The sequence below is a fragment of the Heteronotia binoei genome, chromosome 2 (genome assembly GCF_032191835.1).
Source record: "Heteronotia binoei isolate CCM8104 ecotype False Entrance Well chromosome 2, APGP_CSIRO_Hbin_v1, whole genome shotgun sequence".
Lineage (NCBI taxonomy): Eukaryota > Metazoa > Chordata > Lepidosauria > Squamata > Gekkonidae > Heteronotia > Heteronotia binoei.
In genome coordinates this window covers 202217024-202241142 of record NC_083224.1, presented here as the reverse complement: position 1 = coordinate 202241142, position 24119 = coordinate 202217024, and positions in this window count along the sequence as shown.

The following is a 24119-nucleotide window of genomic DNA, read 5'->3' as shown; positions in this document are numbered from 1 at the left end:
GTGGCATTGGGTGGGTTGGGGACCTCCAGGGCGGGAGAACCCCCACCCCACCTGGGAACTTGGCCACCCTACCTGGAAGAGATCTGGATTCTTGCTGCTAACTGGCCATGGTGTCAATTTGATGGGGAAATGTCCCATTCTCAGAGGGTTGGCCTGATGCTCTCTAGACTAGGGTCCCCAACCATTGGAGCATGTGGGCACCTTTGGAATTCTGGCAGGGAGTGGTGGGAACAGCCACAAAATGGCTGCTGCAGGAGGGGCAGCCAGCCCCAAAATGGCCGCTGCAGCTTGCCTTCAGTGAAGAGCCTTGGGCTGTGGTAGCAGCGGCTGCCCCAAGCGATGTTTTTAAAAGCCTGCACAGACAATCAATCCCGGGCCGATAACCCATACTGACCCCCTGGCCTCTTTCTAAAAACACTTGGCAGGCACCGGGAAGAGTCTTGGTAGGCACCACAAAGCCCCCAAACACCATTAGGGTTGCCAATCCCCAGGTGGGGGCAGGGGATCCCCTGGTTTGGGGGCCTTCCCTCCACTTTAGGGTCATCAGAAAGCGGTGGGAGAAGGAAATGTCTGCTGGGCACTCCATTTTTCCCCATGGAGACCAATTCCCATAGAGTATAATGGAAAATTGGTCCATGGGTATCTGGGGCTCTGGGGGGCCCCTGCTTTTTGAGACAGAGGCACCAAATTTGTAGCATAACATCTGGTGCCTCTCCTCAAAACAGGGGGTCCAATTCTTTGAGCCCCCAAATAAGATGCCCCTATCCTTCATTATCAAAAGGTGTGTAGTCCGTTCAAATGTGAAGGCCAGAACTTCTTTCAGAGTTCAATTTCAGAGTTCAATTAAGCTTGTCATACCCTTGCTCCTGTCTCCGCCCCCAAATTCTCCTGGCTCCACCCACAAAGTCCCCAGATATTTCTTGAACTGGACTTGGCAACCCTAAGCACCATGTGAACTTCTGCTTCAGACGGTCTGCAGCTTTTTGGAAATAAAGAAGACAGAGGGCAGAGGCAGGATTTATTCAGCAACCTCCCTGAATATCCTCCAGGCCCCCAGTAGGGGTCAGTCACTTGAGGTTGTCATGACTTCCAGGTGCATGCACACATGCATATATACAGGGCTTTTTTTTGTAGCAGGAACTCCTTTGCATATTAGGCCATGCCCCTCTTATGTAGCCAATCGTCCAAGATCTTACAGGTCTCTTCTTACAGGGCCTACTGTAAGCGCCAGGAGGATTGGCTACATCATGGGGGTGTGGCCTACTATGCAAAGGAGTTCCTGCTACAAAAAAGCCCCTGCATATATACATACAAAAGGGGGGGGCAGACAGTAGGTGATACAAAAGACCCGAGACCCTGGGGGGGGGGGAGCTACTGTCAGCCATAGTGGGCGATACTGACCTTGATGTTGTAGAAAGCAGCTTCATGGGTACCTGCCTCGTATCAGACAATAATTTCTAGGTTGTAGGAAGCTCTTTACAGGCGGGTGTAGCTCAGGAATCTCCTCTTTTGGTAATTAAGGCAGGGATTAATTGCTGTCTCCCCCACCCACCCCCAGCTTTCCCAGGGCGCTTTTGAATGCTACCTTGCAGTCTCTCTCACCCGGCAACTGTCTCTGGAGAGAGGAATGGAGAGGTGCGCTAATTAAACCCACAAAGGATTGCCAGTAAGCACATAGCTTTCCCCCGGATCGCTGATGGCGTGCAGTATTGCAGAGATCCAGGCCTCCTACGCATGCCTCCTGGGGGCAACTGCTCTGCATGGAAAGTGGAGATGGGAGGCAACAATTAGGGCAAAAAGCTCAAGGACATTTTACACCGAGCACATAGTTTGCTTCCATATTTTGTTTTCTTTTTGAGTAGGCAAACAGCCCACCTCTTCCAAAGCTCATAACTTGAGACAAATTTTATCCAGTATGTGCCCAGTAATCTGTGGAAAGTACTATGAGCAGGGCTTTTTTTTTTGTCACAGGAACTCCTTTGCATATTAGGCCACACCCCCTGATGCAGCCAATCCTCCAAGAGTTGACAGGCAGCCCTGTGCTAAGAGTCCTCTTGGAAAATTGGCTACAGCAGGGTTGTGTGGCCTAATATGCAAAGGAGTTCCTACTACAAAAAAAGCCTTGACTCCCTAGTAATGCAACCATTGGCTGTGACATACTGAAGCCAGTGTTGCCAACTTCCAGGTGGGCAGGGGAAACGAAGCATTTGCAGCTGCGATTGCCAGTCTCCAAACAATAATCAAAGAAAACAAAATATGACTTTCTATCTCAAGAAAATATTTATACCAATAAATAAATAATGCAGTCACTTAGTCTTTTAAATTGTGCAAAAGACGAAATCACCGGCTACCAGTCCCACTGTTTCTATAGCACGACGTGTCGGTCTTTCCTGGTGAAAGCGTCAATTGTATCCTTTTAATCCAGAAATCTTCAAGGAAAGCAGCCAGCAGATTAATACCGCAAAATCTTCAAAAAGCAGCCAGCAGTTCAATACAGCTACAAGGTTGTACTGATACCCTTGTTTCACTCTAGCTTTATCCAGCTCTTCATACATATACAATGGGTAAAACCGGCATATACTTCAATTCACAGAGTTTCACTTCAGCGTGATTATTGTTTCTTTGATTCTTGTTTGGAGGCTGGTAATCACAGCTGCGTCTGCTTTGTTTCCCCTGCCTATTTATGCTGTGATTCTCTATTTTTGGTTGCTCACAACTGATCCCCAGATTATAGTTCCCCTGGAGGAAACGGCTGCTTTGGAGGGGGGGCTATGGCACGATACCCTGCTGGGGTTCCTACACTCCCACAGTTCTCCAGAAAACTCCCAACATGGGGTTGGCAACCACAGTTGTAGCTTATGACATCGCAGGATACGTAACATTATCACACCAGGCAACCCTAAACAATGTCTGATTATAGGTCAAAACCTCTCCAGTTTGGTGTAGTGGACTCTTATCTGGCAGAACCCGGTTTGATTCCCCACTCCTCCACTTGCACCTGCTGGAATGGCCTTGGGTCAGCCATAGCTCTCACAGACGTTGTCCTTGAAAGGCCAGCTTCTGTGAGAGCTCTCTCAGCCCCACCTGCCCCACAGGGTGTCTGTTGTGGGGAAGGAAGGTAAAGGAGATTGTAGGTCATTCTGAGACTCTGTCCTTGAAGGGGCAGCTGCTGTACGAGCTCTCTCAGCCCCACTGCCTCACAGGGTGTCTATTGTGGGGACGGAAGGGAAAGGAGATTGTAGGCCACTCTGAGACTCTGAGATTGTAAGCCTAGCAGGAACTTATTTGCATATTAGGCCACACCCCCGACACCAAGACAGCCAGAAGTATGTTCCTGCTCAGGGCTTTTTTTGAGCAGGAACACACAGGAACGCAGTTCCGGCAGTCTTGGTATCAAGGGGGCGTGGCCTAATATGCAAATGAGTTCGTCTGGACTTTTTATACAAAAAGGCCTGTGTGAAACAATGGTGGCACCAAGAGGTGTGGCCTAAGATGCAAATGAGTTCCTGCTGGGCTTTTCCTACCAAAAAAGCCCTGTTCCGGCTCAAAACCACCCCCCTGACATTGATTCTCCATTGAGAAAGTTTGACTACGAAATGAGAAATACTACCAGGACTGCGGACTTTTGGTCCAATGGAAATGATTTATGTATTGATGCAACATTCTGATGTGTGAATTGCAGGGCCCCGGCTGGCTTGGGGTCAGGGGTGTGCAGGGCCAGCGCATAGGCCGCCATGAGGTGCCCCCTCTCCCCACGCCCCGTGCCCGCTGCCTTCTGGACTTTGCTGAGGGTTCCCGAGGCTCAGGAGGCCTCAGCGAAGTTGGGGGGGACATGGCAGTGAACGCCTTCAGGAGCCCGGCTCTGGGCGTGCCCACTGCCTTCTGGACTTCACTGAGGCCTCCCAAGGCTCAAGAAGCCTCAGGGAAGTTGGGGGGCATGGCAGTGACATCATTGGTGATGTCATCCAAATATGCCACTGGTGGGGGGGGCGGAGGCGCAGGGTTCGGCCTGGGGCACAAGAACCCCTAGTACCAGGCCTGGGGGTATGGCCTAGTAGGCAAATGAGTTCCTGCTGAGCTTTTTCTACCAAAAAAGCCCTGATGAATTGGATGTTGGATGTATATCGGAGAACACATATTTGTGATATTTGGAGGGCAATGTAGCATTTGAACTTGCATGGGATTTTCCCTTGAGCTGGACGCCATGTTTTGATCTTGCTCTGCCTTCATGTTCAAAGGAAGAGCGATCACATTTCAAATGAATGGAAAGCAGCCAGAATAGGGTTGCCAATCCCCAGCTGAGGGCAGGCGATCCCCTGGTTTGGAGGCCCTCCCCCCACTTCAGGAAGCAGGGGGGGGGAGGAAATGTCTGCTGAGCACTCCATTATTCCCTATGGAAACCGATTCCCGTACGGTATAATGGAGAATTGACCCGTGGGTATCTGAGGCTTTGAGGGGGATTTGTTTGCGGTAGAGGCACCAAAATTTGCAGCACAGCATCCAGTACCTCTCCCTCCAAACACCCTCCAAGTTTCAAAAAGATTGGACCAGGGGGCCCAATTCGATGAGCCCCCAAAGAAGGAAGTAAAAAGGGAAGGCAGTTAAAACGCATGCAGTCCCTTTAAATGTCATGTTTGTTACAACCTTGCTCCTGGCTCCACCCCAGTGTCTCCTGGCTCCACCCCCAAAGTCTTCTGGATCCACCCCCAAAGTCCCCAGATATTTCTTGAATGGGATTTGGCAACCCTAGGCCAGACTAGGGAGCTAAAAACTTTTGCCTGGCAAATCAGTGTTAATAATCATTGTGTCCATCCCTTCTTTCCATTGGAAATAATGGAGGATAGGGATACCTGGCAGGAGCAAGATTTCAGGCTAGACAGAGTTCTTTTTCAGGGGTAGCTGTTGTAGCAGGGAAAGAAAGGCAGTGTAGTGTAGTGGCCAGACTTAGAATCTACAAGGCCTGGGTTCAGATCCTCGCTCTGCCATCCACATCACTGGCTGAACTTGCAAGAGTATCTATCTATCTATCTGTCTGTCTGTCTGTCTGTCTGTCTGTCTGTCTGTCTGTCTGTCTCTTGCTTCAGGGTCATCAGAAAGTGGTGTGGGGGAGGGGAAAGGTCTGCTGGGCACTCCATTATTCTGTAGGGAGACCAATTCCCATAGGGCATAAGGGAGAATCAATCCATGTGCATCTGGGACTCTGGAGAGGCTGTTTTTTGAGACAGAGGCACCGTATTTTCAACATAGCATCTGGTGCTTCACTCCCCACCCCCCAGTTTCAAAAAGATTGGACCAGGGGGTCCAATTATTTTGAATCTTAAAAGACGGTATCCCTATCCTCCATTATTTCCAATGGAAAGAAGGCATTTAGAAGGTGTGTGGTCCCTTTAAATCTGATGGCAGAACTCCCTTTGGAGCTCAATTATGTGATGGCCAGGACTCCCTTTGGAGTTCAGTTATGCTTGTCACAACCTTGCTCCTGGCTCCACCCCCAAAATCTCCTGGCTCCACCCCCAAAGTTCCCAGATATTTCTTGAGTCGGACCTGGCAACCTTATATGTAACATAAGAGAAGCCATGTTGGATCAGACCAATGGCCCATCCAGTCCAACACTGTCACAAAGTGGCCAAACCCCAGGTGCCATCAGAAGGTCCACTGGTGGGGCCCGAACTCCAGAGCACCAAGAATACAGAGCATCACTTGCCCCAGACAGAGTATTCTCTAAATAGCAGGGGTGGGCAACGGTAGCTCTCCAGATGTTTTTTGCCTACAACTCCCATCAGCCCCAGCCAGCATGGCCAATGGCTGGGGCTGATGGGAGGTGTAGGCAAAAAACATCTGGAGAGCTACCGTTGCCCACCCCTGCTATATACCTTGAGGCTCATAGCCACCGATGGACCTCTGCTCCAGATGTTGATCCAATCCCCTCTTGAAGCTGTCTCTGCTTCTAGCCGCTACCACTTCCTGTGGCAGTGAATTCCATGTATTCACAACTCTTTGGGTGAAGAAAGACGTCTTTTTCTCTGTTCTAGCCTACTATTCATAAATTTCACTGAGTGCTCATGAGTTCTTGTATTGTGAGAAAGGGAGGTAAGTACTTCTTTCTCTACCTTCTTTATCCCAAGCTTAATTTTGTAAACCTTTATCATGTCATCCCTCAATTGTTTATCCAAGCTAAAGAGCCCTTAACCTCTTTAACCTTTCTTCATAGGGAAGTGTTCCATCCCCTTAATCATTTTAGTTGCTCTTTTCTGCACTTTCGCCAATGCTATAATATCTTTTTAAAAATCTGCATTATTGAGGCTGCAAGCCAAACACTCTTGCAGAGAAGGTCAGGTGACACAACTATTCACAATTACCAGAAGAAAGCAAAACTGCAGAGATATATACGCTATAGTTTAAGGCAGGGGTGGCCAAAGTTGCTTAATGAAAGAGCCGCATAGAATAAATGTCAGATGTTTGAGAGCTGCAAGCCAGGAATGTCAGATCTTTGAGAGACGCAAGACAGGAAGGAAGGAAGAAAGGAAGATGGGGAGGGAGGGATAGGTGGAAAGAAAGCAACTTTAAATGCATTTCCCAAGCCACCAGCTACCTTGGCTTGGAGAAGTGATTTAAAGAGACAACTGCCTTCTCCAAGCTGTGGGGGCTTCAAGAGCCACACAATAGGTGTGGAGGAGCCGCATGTTGCTCCTGAGCCGCAGTTTGGCCACCCCTGGTTTAAGCCTACTTTTCCCTTTTAAAATGAGAAGCACTTTCACATAGAGTTGCCAAGCCTCCTATTGTACCACAGAGTTTTCCCTCGCAATTTGCTAGAGCGTCTGGGAAAACCATAGAGTTTTCCTGGAAACACCTAGAGTGGCTGGTGCGTGGCAGCACCAGCATGATGACATCACTTCCTGGTGATGTCATTGCGCCAGTGACATTGGGGAAGGTTCCCCCTGCAGGCTCCAGGGTGGGAGAACCCCCACCCGGCCCGGGGGCTTGGCAGCCCTACTTTCAGGTTTATCATCAGGACTTGCAAGAGTACTACCTGTTCCCATCCTGCGCTTCTGCATGAGTCCCCTTTCTGGGCATGGCTTTTGCAGCAACTCATGCAGAGATGTAACAGGCAGCCCCCTCCCCAGCTGCTATTTCAGCTGTGTCTCTGCATGGGGAAAAGACTGAATGATTGGATAGCGTGCAATGGAGAGAAGAGGCAGCAGAGTTATCTATATACCCAGACACACACCTCCCCACCAGACAAAGGGTGAATGGGAGGAGGCAGGACCTGTACATCATGCAGAGAAAGCCAGGGCAGCCTCCTCTTTGGACGAGGCACTTCAAGTCTGCAGGAGCCTTTTATTATTCTGTTCATTAATTCCTCCTGGGACACCAGCGGCTTTCTCACGGCCCAGTTGGCAGTGTAGGTGGCAGCCGGGAGGCCTTAAGAAACCAGATCACATGCCAGGCATCGCAGTGAATCAGGCCAGCTGAAGATCGCCTGGGATTTGAAAACAGAGTCAGGTGGGCAGTCATGTTGGTCTGAAGTAGCAGAGCCAAGCCGGAGCCCAGGGCCACCTTTGAGACTGACAACGTTGATTCTGGGCACCTTCAAGACCGGCAGGGTTTGCAGCACACTCCTTCTGATGCATTGAACAGAAGTCGTCTGGATGTAATGGCTGCTGGCTTCTTTCTCAGCGCATCTGCAGCAGCAGGCATGGACATGACAGCGTATGCCCAGAAGAAATAAGGTTGCCGGCTCCGGGTTGGGAAACTCCTGGAGAACTGGGGATGGAGCCGGGGAGGACAGGGAGGGACCTCAGTGGGGCACAAGACCATCGCCTCGAGCAGGGGGCCCCAACCCCCGGGCCGTGGAGCGGTACCAGTCCATGACCTGTTAGCAACCAGGCTGCGAGTTGTAGAATTATTTCATTATATGTTACAATGTAGTAATAATAAGAAGACGACAACATTGCGTTTGTATCCTGCCCTCCATTCCGAATCTCAGAGTGGCCCACAATCTCCTTTACCTCCCCTCCCCCCGCAACAGACACCCTTGGAGTTAGGTTGGGCTGAGAGAGCTCTCCCAGAAGTTGCCCTTTCAAGGACAACTCTGCGAGAGCTATGGCTAACCCAAGGCCATTCCAGTAGCTGCAAGAGGAGAAGTGGGGAATCCAATCCGGTTCTCCCAGATAAGAGTCCGCACACTTAATCAGCACACCAAAATAAAGTGCACAATTGTATCATCCTGAAACCATCGTCCTCCCCCCAGTCAGTGGAAAAATTGTCTTCCACAAAACTGGTCCCTAGTGCCAAAAAGGCTGGGGACCACTGGCCTAGAGTCCACGCTCCAAAGCATCTATTTTCTCCTGGGAAAGATCTCTGTAAATCTGGAGATTAGCTGTCATTCCAGGGGGACCTCAGGTGTCATCCATACTGCCAGTTGTCACATAGGGTTGCCAGTCTCCAGGTGGGGCCAGGAGATCTCCTGCCTTTTACAACTGATCTCCAACTGGCAGAGATCAACTCCCCTAGAGAAAATGGCTGCTGAGGCCCCTCCCTTCCCCAAAAAGTGTTGTACTATGCTGTGGTCGCTCCCCTCCCTTTCCCAAAACGCTGCCTTCTCCTGGCTCCATCCCCAAAGTCTCCAGGTATTTTCCAACACTGATCTGGCAACCCTATGTCACCAGGAGCTCACACTGTTGGTCACAGGGCTTTTTTTGTAGCAGGAAATCCTTTGCATATTAGGCCCCACATCCCTGATGTAGCCAATCCTCCAAGAGCTTACAGTAGGCTCTGTAAGAGAAGCCCTGTAAGCTCTTGGAGGATCGGCTATATCAGGGTGTGTGTGGCCTAATATGCAAAGGAGCTCCTGCTACAAAAAAAAAAAAAAGCCCTGTTAAAGGTACCACCAGATTAAAAGTTTGTTAGATTTGAAGAGAAAGAGATAAAGAATTAAAAACTGGTGGAAGGCGCCATCTACTGGCAATAATCCAACTTGCACCTTTGAGCAAAGTGGGGATTTTGTATTTCTGGCTGCCGCAGACACCATGGCGGATGTCTCTCACCACCTCATCATGGCTACTCACTGAAATATAAAGAATGAAGGGTGGAAGACTTCTCTGTTCTTATATCTTGGAAAGCTGTTGCCTGGCAGATGGATTAATGCAGGGGTCCCCAATCTTTTTGAGCCTGTGGGCTGCTTTGGAATTCTGTGTTGTGGGCCCAGTGACAAAATGGCTGCCACAGGAGGCGGAGTCACACAGTACCGATTCTTATGCTATTTTTAAAAAACCTTGCCAATCAGATCTACAATGACCCATCACATCTCCAACTTTTAAAAACACTTGGTGGGCACCAGATAGGGTTGCCAGCCTCCAGGTGAGACCTGGAGATCCTCCAGAATTATAGGTGTAGGGTTGCCAGATGCAGGCCGGGAAACTCCCAGAGATTTGGCCCTGGCCTCGTGGCCTCATGGTGCATGGGAGCAGGGCAAGTAGGCGGCTGCCTGGGGGAATTGCCCCAATGGAAATCAGGCTCCATGGAGTGCAGACGCTGCCCGGTTTTGCATTCCCCGGGTCTGTTACACAAAAGCAGATGGCACTTGTGCAGGGTGCTCCTCAGAGCCCAGCAGGGATAAATTACCCAACTGTAAAAGCTGAAGAAGAGCCAATGACAGTTTCTAAAACCTGGCTCCTGTTGAAGTTGTCTGCTGCCACTCAGCCTTCCTACTCTACTTTCACAGAGCCGTGGGGTGGGAGCCGTAGCTCAGTGGCAGAGCTTCTTTCTCGCATGCACAAGGTCTTCTCCCTGGCCCCTCCAACTGAAAGGATCAAGTAGAAATGGTCATGTGAAGGTCTTGGCCCAGTTAAAAGGATCAGGTAGTATTGTCACAATTTTTACTGCTTAATCTCACTTTTTTTAATTAAAAAAATTAAAATTTGAAATAAAAAACTGTAAATTAAAAATGTGAATAGTTTCAAGTTTCAGGTTTTTCCATTTCTCTTGCAATTCTCTGGGTTTTTAAAAAAAAATTGGGGGGGGGGGGCAGTGGGCACCGAAACCTCCAGCACCAGCCCTGCTTGGCCTGCACAGCACAGAAAGCCTGGTCTCACCACATCCTGGAAGTTAAGTAGGGCTGACCCTGGAGAACCTTGGACAAAAGCAAGGTTTAAAAACTGGGCTGAAACCAATAAAATGAATGTTAACAGGGATAAATGTAAAATTCTGCATTTAGGTAGGGAAAATCCAATGCATGCTTTTAGGATGGGGGAGACTTGTCTTAGCAGTTGTATGTGTAAAAAGGATCTAGGGGTCTTAGTGGATCATTCACTGAACATGAGTCAACAGTGTGATGCGATGGCTAAAAAGGCAAACGCCATTCTGGGCTGTATCAACAGAAGTATAGTGTCCAGATCACATGATGTGATGGTATTGCTTTACTCTGCTCTGGTAAGACCTCACCTGGAGTATTGTGTTCAGTTTTAAGAAGGATATAGACAAGCTGGAACGGGTCCAGAGGAGGGCGACGAATATGGTGAGGGGTCTGGAGACCAAGTCCTATGAAGAAAGGTTGAAGGAGCTGGGCATGTTTAGCCTGGAGAGGAGGCAACTGAAAGGTGATATGATCACCATCAAGTCCTTGAAGGGCTGTCATATAGAGGATGGCATGGAATTGTTTTCTGTGGCCCCAGAACCAATGGGTTGAAATTAAATCAGAAGAGTTTCCGGCTCAACATTAGGAAGAACTTCCTGACCGTTAGAGGGGTTCCTCAGTGGAACAGGCTGCCTTGGGAGGTGGTGGGCTCTCCTTCATTGGAGGTTTTAAACAGAGGCTAGATGGCCACCTGACAGCAATGAAGATCCTGTGAATTTAGGTGGAGGTGTTTGTGAGTTTCCTGCATTGTGCAGTGGGTTGGACTGGATGACCCTAAAGGTCCCTTCCAACTCTATGATTCTGTGCAGGTCCCAGCAGATAAATACCAGGTGAAATAAAGCAGAAGTCTTGGGGAAAGCATCCTTTGTACCTTTCAGGGGGATGCCAGCATCCTAGAAAGTGGGGGGGGGGGGGATGTACAGTCCCTTTAATAGAGGCCTGATGTGTTAAAAAGGGACGCTGATGCCTTTCATGACATGCAGGTAAAAAAAAATCCTATGCAGCCTCTGTTAAGAGATTGGGACCTTTTTCTCCAGGCTGTTGGCATCCCAGTATGTGTGTTTGAAGACTGAACTGCAGCCAGCATCCTTGGCATACTGAAAATCCTTTGATGTCAGCCTAGAAAATCTTCCTGTGTGTACAACCCCCCAGCTAACTGCATGATTCTCTGCTGTGCTGGCTGCAAAAAGGACATCAATACAAAATGCTAACTCTCAGGCTGTGGTCAGATGAATAGTTCGGCCCAATATAGTTCTAATGGATCGAATGGGCTCGTTCACGCACCCACATCTGGCAGCTGTTCCCCAGTCGTACTCCCCCTGTCGTAAGATGAGTTGGAGTAAATGGCCTTCAGAGAAAATTGGGTGCTTACGGACCCCCCACGCATTCATCCCGATTTGCTGGATGTCTGAACTTCCTTGGTGCATGCTCAAACCAGTTCAGAAGTGTGAACCTTTAATTCTGTTTCTTCCGTTCTGTTTTTTAAAACTGGTAGTGCGTAGAGAGCCAATCTGGTGTAGTGATTAAGTGTGCGGACTCTTATCTGGGAGAACTGGCTTTGATTCCCCACTCCTCCACTTGCACCTGCTGGAATGGCCTTGGGTCAGCCATAGCTCTGGCAGAGGTTGTCCTTGAAAGGGCAGCTGCAAGAGCTCTCTCAGCCCCACCTGCCTCACAGCTGCATGTGAAGGAGTGGGGAATCAACCACTACACTAAACTGGCTCTCCTACACCAAACTTTTTTTTGTAGAAAAAGCCCAGCAGGAACTCATCTGCCTATTAGGCCACACCCCCTGACATCAAGCCAGCCGGAACTGTGTTCCTGTACATTCCTGCTCAAAAAAAAAGTCCTGGCAGAGATACACGGGAATGAATTCAAGAAGGAGCTGGCAGAGAGAGAGAGAGAGAGAGATGGGAGGAAGGAAGGAGGGAGGGAGGAGTGGGGCGTGAGAAAAAACTGGAAAATGGAAAGAGAGAGAGAGAGAAGTGGGATGTAAGAAGAAAGAAAGAAAGAAAGAAAGAAAGAAAGAAAGAAAGAAAGAAAGAAAGAAAGAAAGAAAGAAAGAAAGAAAGAAAGAAAGAAAGAAAGAAGTGAGGCGTGAGAAAAAACTGGAAAATGGCAAGAGAGCGAGAGAGCGAGAGAGCGAAAGCCCCTGTAGGAGGCGCTCTTGCAATGCCTCTGGCCCCCCGCGCCCTCCCTGGCTGCCTCCTGTCGGCCAGCTTGCGGAGGGCGGGGGGGGGGGGGCTGTGTTCTCTGGCGCATGCGTGTCTGGAGGAGAGCTGCCTGGGCTGGGCGCCGCCGGCCTGGCTGCCTTTGTGTGCGGTCCCGGGAGAGGGTTGCCAGCCCAGCAGCCGGCCTTCCCCTTCCCCTCCCCTCCCCTCCCTCTGCTGGGGCTTTGCCCTGCCCGGCTGACAGAAGCCAGAGGCTGGGGCGGGAGCGGCAGCTGCGGGGCCCTGAAGGGCTGGGGGGCAGGTGTGCGTGTGTGTGTCTGTGTTGTGTGTTTGTGTGCTTGACAGCCTGCAACGGAGGAGAGGGTTGGTGGGGCCGTGCAGAGGCGGCCAGCTTCAAGAAAGCGTCTTCAGCTTGCAGGAAAATGTAGATGTGGGTTGTGCATTGGGGTGTGTGTGTATCTGGTGTGTGTGTGTGATGTTCAGGCCTTGGACAGGGCTGCCTTCAATCCGCCCTGCCCCTTCGGTTCTGTGGGAGACCTTTCTCTGCCCTGTAGAGCCACTTCCAGTCTGAGTAGACAAGACTGACTTGGATAATGGACCAAGGGATAATGGACCAAGGGACTTTCAGTAGAAAGTTTCATGTGTTTATATGCTTGCTTAGTAGGAAGAAGGGCACAGCTGTCTGTGCACTTTAATGGTGGCTAAATTTCTCCAACAGGCCATGGAAATATGACAGAGAATGGTTCTGGAATGACCACATTTTATCTTTTAATTATTTAATTTGGCTAAACTCGACTCATATATATTTTACTTGTTTTATGTATTTTAGCTCCCTGTGTACTTTATAATCTAGGATTTTATATTATTTATATTGCTATTTTACTGCTAAATCTGTTTTATGCCAATAAAGGCTTGCTATTTGCTAGCTGTCTGTGCATGCTCAGAGACCCTCTTGTTCCACAGCAGAGACTTGACAGAGCTGGGACCCCCAAATCCAGCCTTTTGTGTATCTCCTCCTGGACTCTGGGTCCCCTTTGTGCTGGAAAGATCAAAGAACCAACAATAGTTTAATCTGGGAATGAAGAGTAGTTTCACTGTTCAGAGTGAGCACTTTCATCTCAGTATTGTTAGGGTCTTTTGGGGGGGGAGGGGTGCTTTTGTAGTTGTGTGTGTATGTGTGTGAGAGAGAGAGAGTGCATGTGCACTTGGTGACTGCTGGTGGCTGACCCCTACTACGGGGCTGCAGGATATTCAGAGAAAAGGAAAAGGAAAGATCCCCTGTGCAAGCACCAGTCATTTCCGACTCTGGGGTGACATTGCTTTCACAATGTTTTCACAGCAGACTATTTACGGGGTGATTTGCCTTTGCCTTCCCCAGTCCTCTACACTCCCCCCACCCCCAGCAAGCTGGGTGCTCATTTTACCGACCTTGGAAGGATGGAAGGACTGAGTCAACCTTGGGCTGGCTACCTGAATCCAGCTTCCACCAGAATCGAACTCAGGACGTGAGCAGAGAGTTCAGACCACAGTACTGCAGTACTGCTGCTTTACCACTCTGTGCCACGGGGCCGCTTATATTCAGAGAGGGGGCTGAATACAGCCTGCCCCTGCCCTCCCGACTACTGGTATTCCCAGGAGGTTTCCCATCCAAATACTTGTCAAAGTTGACCCTGCTTGCTTGTTGTTCAGTTGCACAGTCGAGTCCGACTCTTTGCAACCCCCTGGACCAAGTCACACCATGCCCTCCTGTCTTCCACCATCCTCCGAAGTCTGCTCAAATTCGTGTTTGTTACATCAGTAATGCTGTCCAGCCATCTCATCTTTTCCTGTCCCCTTCTTCTTTTGCCTTCTGTCTTTCCCAGCATCAGGGTCTTCTCCAGGGAGTGCTCCCTTCTCATTTGGTGACCAAAGTATTTGAGCTTCAGCTTCAGCATCTGACCTTCCAGGGAACAGTCTGGGTTGATTCCCCTTAGGACTGACTGATCTGATCTTCTTGCAGTCCAAGGGACTCTCAAGAGTCTTCTCCAGCACCACAGCTCAAAAGCATCTATTCTTCTGCGCTCGGCCTTCCTTATGGTCCAGCTCTCACAGCCATACATTACTACTGGGAATACCATCGCCTTGACTATACAGACTTTTGTTGGCAGGGTGATGTCTCTACTTTTTATTATACTGCCTAGGTTTGCCATAGCTGTCCTCCCAAGGAGCAAACGTCTTTTAATTTCATGGCTACAGTCACCATCTGCAGTGATCTTGGACCCCAGAAATGCGAAGTCTGTCACTACTTCCATGTCTTCCCCTTCTATTTGCCAAGGTGTCATGGGGCCAGATGCCATGATCTTAGTTTTTTCAATGTTGAGTTTCAAGCCTACTTTTGTGCTCTCCTCTTTCACCCTCAACAAGAGGTTCTTTAGGTCCTCCTCACTTTCTGCCATTAGAGTAGTGTCATCTGCATATCTGAGGCTGTTGATGTTTTTCCCGGTAATCTTAATTCCAGTTTGTGCTTCATCCAGACCAGCATTCCGCATGATGTACTCTGCATATAAATTAAATAAGCAGGGTGACAATATACATCCTTGTTGAACTCCTTTTCCTATCCTAAACCAATCAGTTGTTCAATATTCCATTCTGACAGATGCTTCTTGACCCTTATACAGGTTTCTCAGGAGACCTGAGGTGGTCTGGTACTCCCAACTCTTTAAGGACTTGCCACAGTTTGTAGTGATCCACACAATCAAAGGCTTTAGCGTAGTCAATGAAACAGAAATAGACATTTTTCTGATACTCCCGTGCTTTCTCCATAATCCATTGAATGTTGGCAATTTGATCTCTAGTTCCTCTACCTTTCTGAAACCCAGCTTGAACTTCTGGTAGTTCCCGATCTACATACTGCTGAAGCCTAGCTTGTAGGATCTTTAACATGACCTTGCTGGCATGTGAAATGAGTGCAATGGCGTGATAGTTTGAACATTCCTTGGCATTACCCTTCTTTGGAATTGAAATATAAACTGATCTTTTCCAATCCTGTGACCACTGTTGTGTTTTCCAAATTTGTTGACATAATGTCTGCATCACTTTAACAGCATCATCTTTTAGGACTTTGAATAGCTCAACTGGGATACCATCATCTCCGCTTGCTTTCTAAAGCCCATTTGACCACACTCCAGAATGTTTGGCTCAAGGTCATCGATTTCACTGTCATGGTTGTCCGGTACATTGAGATCCTTCTTGTATAATTCTTCTTTGTATTCTTGCCACCTCTTCCAGATTTCTTCTGCTTCTGTTAGGTTCCTACCATTTTTGTCTTTTATCTTTGTACGAAATGTTCCCTTGATTTCTCCAATTTTCTTAAAGAGATCTCTTGTCCTTCCCATTCTATTATTTTCCTCTATTGCTTTGCATTGTTCCTTCAGGAAGGCCTCCTTATCTCTCCTTGCTGTTCTCTAGAAATCTGCATTTAGTTGGGTGAATCTTTCCTTTTCACCTTTGCCTTTCGCTTTCCTTCTTTCCTCAGCTATTTGTAAAGCCTCATCAGACAGCCACTTTGCTTTCTTGCATTTCTTTTTCTTTGGGATGGTGCTGATTGCTGCCTTCTGTACAATGCCACGCACTTTGGTCCATAGTTCGTAGTCCTTGCAACACTCTTGCAAGGTAGGTGTACTAAATTATATCAGCTCAGCATCTACCTTAAAATGCTCCTTGAATTATAACTGTCATAAGAAAACCTCACTCCCATCGTACTTTTTCAATGACTTTCTCCTATGTGGCCACAGCGGCACGAGGAAGATTTCCATCTGCCTCCTTTATATGTTTTGGTTCTTTTCCTGTTTTTTGTGGTGAAAAATACGAAAAAGTTTGTAAAATCTTAAGAGTTCAGCAAAATTCTCGCAGGGTGTTTGAACAATGGATCCCAGAAGCAAGTATTATTATTATTAGTTTATTTATATTCCGCCAGTTCCCCATAGGGGCTCAGAGCAGAGCACAACATGAATAATAAAATCACAATAAAATCAACATAAGAAGATATTGGATTTATATCCCGCCCTCCACTCCAAAGAGTCTCAGAGCGGCTCACAATCTCCTTTCCCTTCCTCCCCCACAACAGGCACCCTGTGAGGTAGATGAAGATATTGGATTTATATCCTGCCCTCCACTCCGAAGAGTCTCAGAGCGGCTCACAATCTCCTTTCCCTTCCCCCCCCCCCCCGCAACAGACACCCTGTAAGGTAGATGAAGATATTGGATTTATATCCCGCCCTCTACTCCGAAGTCTCAGAGCGGCTCACAATCTCCGTTATCTTTCTCCCCCACAACAGACACCCTGTGAGGTGGGTGGGGCTGAGAGGGCTCTCACAGCAGCTGCCCTTTCAAGGACAACCTCTGCAAGAGCTATGGCTGACCCAAGGCCATTCCAGCAGCTGCAAGTGGAGGAGTGGGGAATCAAACCCAGTTCTCCCAGATAAGAGTCCGCACACTTAACCACTACACCAAACTGGCTCTCCACACCAAACTGCTCTAATAACAATAAAACAGCATAGCAGTAAAAAACAATTTCAATATCCAGTCCAACAGAATAGTTCAGCAGGACCAGATGGCATAACAATACCATGCAGCAAAACAGTGCAGTAGGATAGTACAGTAGGGGAGGCCAACCAATCTAGTGAATAGATGCCCGCTGTCACCCAAAAACCTGGCGGAACAGCTCCGTTTTACAGGCCCTACGAAAGGCTAGCAAGTCAGGTAGGGCCCAGATCTCCATCGGGAGCTGATTCCACCAGGTTGGGGCCAGAACTGAGAAAGACTGGCCCTGGTAGAGGCAAGACGGGCAAGTAGGGCGTGGGGAGTAAGGAAGAAAGAGCACAATAAAATTTAGAGGTTCTGCAGTTCTGATCCTGTGAGCTCCTGCCCCCCCAAATGAGGCCTGGTTGCATGACCAGAATGCCTCTCTTCCCACCCTGCCAGCGGTGATACACACAAACACATACTTCCTCAGGCTTTGTCACAGAGGGGGCAAGCATAGTCGCAACCCATTGTTCCCCCCACTTTTCCGTTTTATCCTCACAACAACCCTGTGAGGCAGGAGAAAAGAGTGAGAGTTCAAGCGCACCTTAAAGACTAACCAGATTTGTGGCAGGGGTGAGCTTTCCTGAGTCACTGCTCGCTTCTTCAGATAATAGCTGGACTTTCGCCGTTTCCTGCTGCTATGGACAAACACAGCTGCCCTTCTTGATCTACCGGTGAGGCTGAGAGGGTGTGACTAGCCCAAGGTCACCCAGCAAGCTTCTAGGGCAAAGGGGGGATTTGAAACTGGGTCTCCTACATCCTCCTCTGATGCTCTCAACTGCTACACCAGGGGTGGCCAAACTGTGGCTCGGGAGCCACATGTGGCTCTTTCACACATATTGTGTGGCTCTCAAAGCCCCCACTGCCCCATAAGCCAGCTTGGAGCAGGCATTTCTCTCTTTAAACCACTTCGCCTAGCCAAGCCAGCTGGCTCTTGGAGAATGCATTTATAGTTGCTTTCTTTCCACTTCTCCCTCCCCATCTCTTTTCCTTCCTTCCTTCCTTCCTTCCTTCCTTCCTTCCTTCCTTCCTTCCTTCCTTCCTTCCTTCCTTCCTTCCTTCCTTCCTTCCTTCCTTCCTTCCTTCCTTCCTTCCGTCTTGTGGCTCTCAAATATCTGACATTCATGTGTTTGGGCTCTCAGACATCTGACATTTATTCTATGTGGCTCTTATGTTAAGCAAATTTGGCCACCTCTGCACCACACCATGCTGACTACTCTGAGAGTTCTTCAGAAAGCAGGCTGGAGGCAGCAGGGTGCATTGAAGAGAGACTTGGTCCAGGGAGAATAAGGGCTCTCTGGATAATCTTGGAGAAGTGATTTCCAACGCCTCCCACATAGCCATGATAGGGTTGAGATCTCATAAGAACATCTGAAGAGCTGTGCTCAATCAAACCAGTGGTCTATCTAGTCCCGCATCCTGTCTCACACGGTGGCCAGCCAGTTCCTCTGGAGGCCTAACAACAGGGCATAGAGGCCGAGGCCTTCATAAGAACATGAGAAGAGCCCTGCTGGATCAGTGGTCCATCTAGTCCAGCATCCTGTCTCTCACAGCGGCCAATGAGTTCCTGAGTGGTCCCCCACTCAGCTTTCGGCCCTCTGGCTAAAAGGACTATTGATTTCACTTCATGAAGCTGCCTTGTGCAGAATCAAAGCGTTGGTCCCTCCGGTTTAGAACTGCCCACTCTGGCTGGCTCAGGCAAAGAGAGCCCTACCCCAAACATGAGATGCTTGACCTGGAGATGCCAGATTGAAGCTAGGACTTTCAGGTGAGCAAAGCATGTGCCAAACAGGGACCTGTCTAGAGCAGGGAGAGCCACACAGAATAAACATCAGTTGTTTGAGAGTCACAAAACAGAAACGTCAGATGTTTGAGAGAAGGAAGGAGAGGTAAAAAGAAAGCAACTTTAAATGCATTTTCCAAGCTGCCAGCTGGCTTGGCATGGAAAAGTGATTTAAAAAGACAAATGCCTTCTTCTCCAAACCAGCCAATGGGATGGTGGGGGGCTTTGAGAGCCCTACAATAAGTGTGAAAGACACCCTTGGCCTAGAGGGTGTCTAAATTCTTTTTTTCAAGGACAAGCAAATTTGGCAGAATCCTTCATGGACTGTCTTTGGGACTTGGGCTGTCTGAAGGGGTTCAGCTCTGGAATCTGCTTTGAACGGATAGCATTTAGCCTTGGTATATCGAGTGCCTCTGAGCATATGTGAGATGCCTTTTCCTCATGCCTGAATAACATTAACCCAGGGGTCCCCAACCTTTCTGAGCATGTCTGGAATTCGGACACCATGTGATGGGCACAATCATATGAACATAAGAGAACATCAGAGAGGCCATGTGGGGTCAGGCCAATGGCCCATCCAGCCCAACACGCTGTTACACAATGACCAAAAGCCATCCGGAGGACCACCAGGAGGGCCAGAACTCCAGAAACCTTCCCATTGTTGCCCCAAGCCAAGCACCAAGAAAACAGAGCATCACTGCCCCAGACATAAGAACATAAGAGAAGCCATGCTGGATCAGGCCAATGGCCCATCCAGTCCAACACTCTGTGTCATACAGTGGCCAAAACCCAGGTGCCATCAGGAGGTCCACCAGCAGGGCCAGAACTCCAGAAACTCTCCCACTGTTGCCCCAAGCCAAGAACCAAAAATACAGAGCATCACTGCCTCTGAAATAAAAAAAAGGCTGCCATGGGAGGTAGAGCCAATCAAAAAATGCCAGAGAGTAAGGTCATCTATGACTCTGATAGTACCTCTTTAACAGGACACCTTTTCATCTGCCCCTTCCAGTTTCTAAAAGCACATGGCCAGGAAAGGTGTGGGCAGGCACCACACTGGGAATCCCTGCCTTAACCAGATCTCCAAGGCATGAGCCCAAGATTCCGACTGCCAGTTCCTCAGGGCAGGCTCCTGCGGGTTGTCGCTCTTGTCTGTGCTTCTCTCACAAGGGTCACCGCACAAACCCTACCAGGCAGCCTGCCCACTATATGTCGACCAGAGCTGAGAGCAGTGCATGATGGGAGTCTGGCCAAGCCCGGCAGGGAAGATGGCAGGCCTCTGCCTCGCTCCCCTTGCCAAGGGCCCTCCCTGCTTGGGGTGCTGCTGACTCACCCTTCCAAGCCAGTCATCTGAAAAACATACAAAGGCCAGGAAGGGGCGGGGGGGGGGGGAGAGGTTTACTGCAAGGCAGTTGAGATTGCTCTCTTGCTGGGGGGGAAAACACACACACACACCCTCCGTCCCTACCTGCTGTTTTGTCAAAGGGAGAACCGCCCTGCTAGTCTTCCTGGAAACTTCTGGTAAACAGAAGGGACCGGCAACTGGCGTGTGTTGGGCTGGGGCCATGCCTAGCTGCCTCGGGTGGAGCTGGCCTTGTCTGGGAAGAGCGGACTGAGTGCTCGGCTGAACTGTGCAGACACAGCACGTATCGAGTTTAAGGATGCCAGTCTCCAGGTGGGACCTGGGGATCCCCTGGAATTACAGCTCCTGTCAGGCCCTCTGGAGAAAACGGCTGCTTTGGAGGGTGGACTCTATGGCACTTTATCCCACTGAAGTTCCTGTCCTCCCCAAGCTCCAGCCCCAAATCTCCAGAAGTTTCCCAACCTGCATCTGGTAACCCTTCCCCTGTAGGGTTGCCAAGTCCAATTCAAGAAATATCTGGGAACTTTGGGGGTGGAGCCAGGAGACTTTGGAAGTGGAGCCAGGAGACATTGGGGTGGAGCCAGGAGCAAGGTTGTGACAAGCATAATTGAACTCCAAAGGGAGTTCTGGCCATCACGTTTAAAGGGACATCACACCTTTTAAAGGCCTTCCCTCCACTAGAAATAATTATGGATAGGGGCACCTCCTTTTGGGGCTCAAAGAATTGGACCCCCTGGTCCAATCCTTTTGAAACCTGGAGGGTGTTTTGAGGAGAAGCACGGGATTCTATGCTACCAATTTGGTGCCTCTACCTCAAAAAACAGCCCCCCAGAGCCTCAGATACCCATGGATCTATTCTCCATTATTCCCTATGGGAGTCTGTAATGTACTGGGAGACGAGACGTGGTGAAGGCATAGGTCTTTATTGGCTAGTACATCACATGCAACTGAGAACACGCGGCCGGGTCCGCTAATATATACATGCCTCCCGGAACATCCCCTTCGCTGGCCAGCCCAATCCTGGCCAGTTAAACTTCCCGCCCTTGGTCAGGATTGGCAGTGGCTTTTCCCGCGCTGCGCACGGCGACCCGAGGGTGGCTCGGGTCGCGCGGCGCTTGCGCTGAGTCCGATACACTACAGAGTCGGTCTTCATAGCAAATAATGGAGTGTGCAGCAGGCATTTCCCTCCCCCCCCTCCCGCTTTCTGATGACCCTGAAGCAGGGGGAGGGCCTCCAAACCAGGGATCCCCTGCCCCCACCTGGGGATTGGCAGTCCTATTCCCCCGTGCTCCATTGATGGCCAGGGAGGATGTGGCAACCCTAATACTGAGTGATCTTGCCTAGTGGGTATTGGGTCTGCCAGTGGGATTGCCATCTGGGTGAGGTCTGATGATCTCCGGATTTCCAGCTGATTTCCAGACAAAAAGGGATGTCACTGCCTGGAGGGAATGGCTGATTTGGAGGGTGGAACGGGTGGCAGTGTAATTTAATATAATTTGATTTTTCAATTTATACCCCGCCTGATCCCACAAGTGGGCTCAGGGTGGCTTACAACACTAAACAACATTAAAATAAACCACATCAAAATTAAACATCGTAACGACAAGTATGTCAAATCAAATCAGAAAACAGTAATCCTTACCATTGGCAACAAACCACACAACAACATGTAGGCTGGAAGCTTTCAACACAACTCAAGCACCTTCAGTGCTGGATTAAACCCTCTGGAGGCCCCCAGGCAGTCAAAATCTTGGGGGGCCCCTCGTAAATGATTTCAGAGTCAGTCGGAGCATCTGCCCCACTCCCCACAGCCCTCGCCGCAGCCTGCAGGCCCCTTCCCAAAAGCCGCTTTGACAAAGCTGCAGGGGAGAGGCAGAGAGAGGCAAACTTGGCAACAACGCCAGCAGCAGCTGCACCAGGCAAGTGGGGCAAAGAGCGGCTCAGTTGCTGGCTTTGCATGGAGGCTGGGAGGGCTGCAAGCAGGGGGGAAACCAGGGGGGGGGGAGCCAGCCTGAGGCCCCTAAAGGTGTGGGGGCCCATAGGCCAGTGCCTACTTGGCCTGTTAATCCAGCTCTGAGCACCTTGAGCGTGCCCCTCTGAGGTCCCATTCCTCAGGCTCTGGGGGGCTGTTTTTTGAGGTAGAGGCCCCCAAACCCCGGGAAGTTGCTAACCAGGAGTTGGCAACCCTATACAACCTGATTTCTCTATCCCATGCACTGCTGCCATGTTCTGCCATGTGTGCCAGCCACAGAGCTTCTTGCCACGCCCCGTGGTTGTGAATCAGACCCTGGGTCCATCAAGGTCAGTATCATCTACTCAGACTGGCAGCGGTTCGCCTGGGTCTCAAGCAAACACGTTTCACATCACCTGGAACTGCTGGGGACTGAACCCTGGGGCCTTTGGCATGGCAAGCAGAGGCCTGACCACTGAGCCGTGGCCCTTCCCCTTTGATCGGCAAAGCCTCCTTTCTTGGGCACACTCAAGTGTGACAGGGAGCACTTCCAAAGGAACTGGTTGGCCACTGTGTGAGACGGGATACTGGACTAGATGGACCACTGGTCTAATCCAGGAGGGCTCTTCTCATGTTCTTATGAAGGCCTCAGCCTCTCTGCCCTGTTGTTGGCCCTCCAGAGGAACTGGCTGGCTACCGTGTGAGACAGGATGCTGGGCTAGATGGACCACTGGTCTGATCCAGCTGGGCTGTTCTTCTGAAGGCTTTAGCCTCTATGCCCTGTTGTTGGCGCTCCAGAGAACTTTTTCTCCCTCTCCCAAAAGACAAACTTGAGTGTATCCAATTAAACTGCTGGGCAGCAGGTTCCAGATGGACAAAAGGAAATGCTACTTTACACAGAGAATGATTAAAATATGGAATTCGCTGCCACAGGAATAAACAGCTTTCAAAGGGGATTAGATACATTAATGAAGGCTAAGTCTATCAGTGGCTGGTAGCCCTAGGGGCTGAGGGGAACCTCCACATTCAGAGGCACTAAACCTTTGAATCCCAGAGCCAGGAGGCAACATCAGGCGAAGGCCTCAGCCTCTATGCCCTGTGGTTGGTCATCCAGAAGAACTGCTTGGCCACTGTGTGAGACAGGATGCTGGACTAGAGGGACCACTGGTCTGATCCAGGAGGGCTCTTCAGAAGTTCTTATGAAGGCCTCAGCCTCTCTGCCCTGTTGTTGGTCCTCCAGAGGAACTGGTTGGCCAGTGTGTGAGAATGCTGGACTAGATGGACTGCTGGTTATGATCCAACGGTATCCTGCTTAGAAATAAACATACTGTAATCTCAACCTAAAAGGGACATAAATCAAGAACTGGCTTTCAAGAGAAGAGCCAAACGTACGGGCAGGTGTTTTCATATCAAGATATAATATTAAGCTAAGATCCAGTGAATATATTCAAAACATACACCAGCCCTTAAAAAGTGAGTCAAATGGGCAAAAATAATTTTTAAATGCCCTGCTTTGGATATATCTCAGCTTCTTGTGATTCTCCAGTTATGCTTCCCCCTCCCCCAAGTCGTGGGTCTCAACCCAGGTCCCCCTTGGGCCTTTTTTTTTTTTTTTTGCTAGTTGGGGACGGGAGGATTTTAAGAAGGCTTTGAAATTTGTTCAGAGGACCAACCAACGGTGTGGCGTTTGCAGCCAAGGGAAAAGAAACTTGGTGGGTTGGAACAGGTTCCCCGAGAACCTGCTGCCCTGGAACGGTCTCTTCTCTCGTCTGTCTGGGAGATCCAAGGGGGGGGGGGGAGTCCTTTCCATGCCCCAAAGGCCAAAACCCTGCCCTCTGCCAGGATTCCTTCCAGAAAGTTCTTTTGCAAACAGACTGATGAACAGGGGCTGCGACAGATCAGACTCAACTCTGTGGGCTCTTCAAGATGGCAGCTCTCTCCCACATGGCTGGGGCTCCCTGTAAGTTGTCTAACTGGGAAGCATCGAATCCGCCCTTGGCCTTTGCTCAGAGGATGATCCTGGACACAGCCATCTTCTCTCATCCTTAGATTGCCATGTTGGGTGGGGGGGGGGTAGTTGTACCACTGGCCTACCTTACAGGGCTATATGTAACAGGGCTTGGACTATAATTCTCCATGCATAATGCAGGGACAAC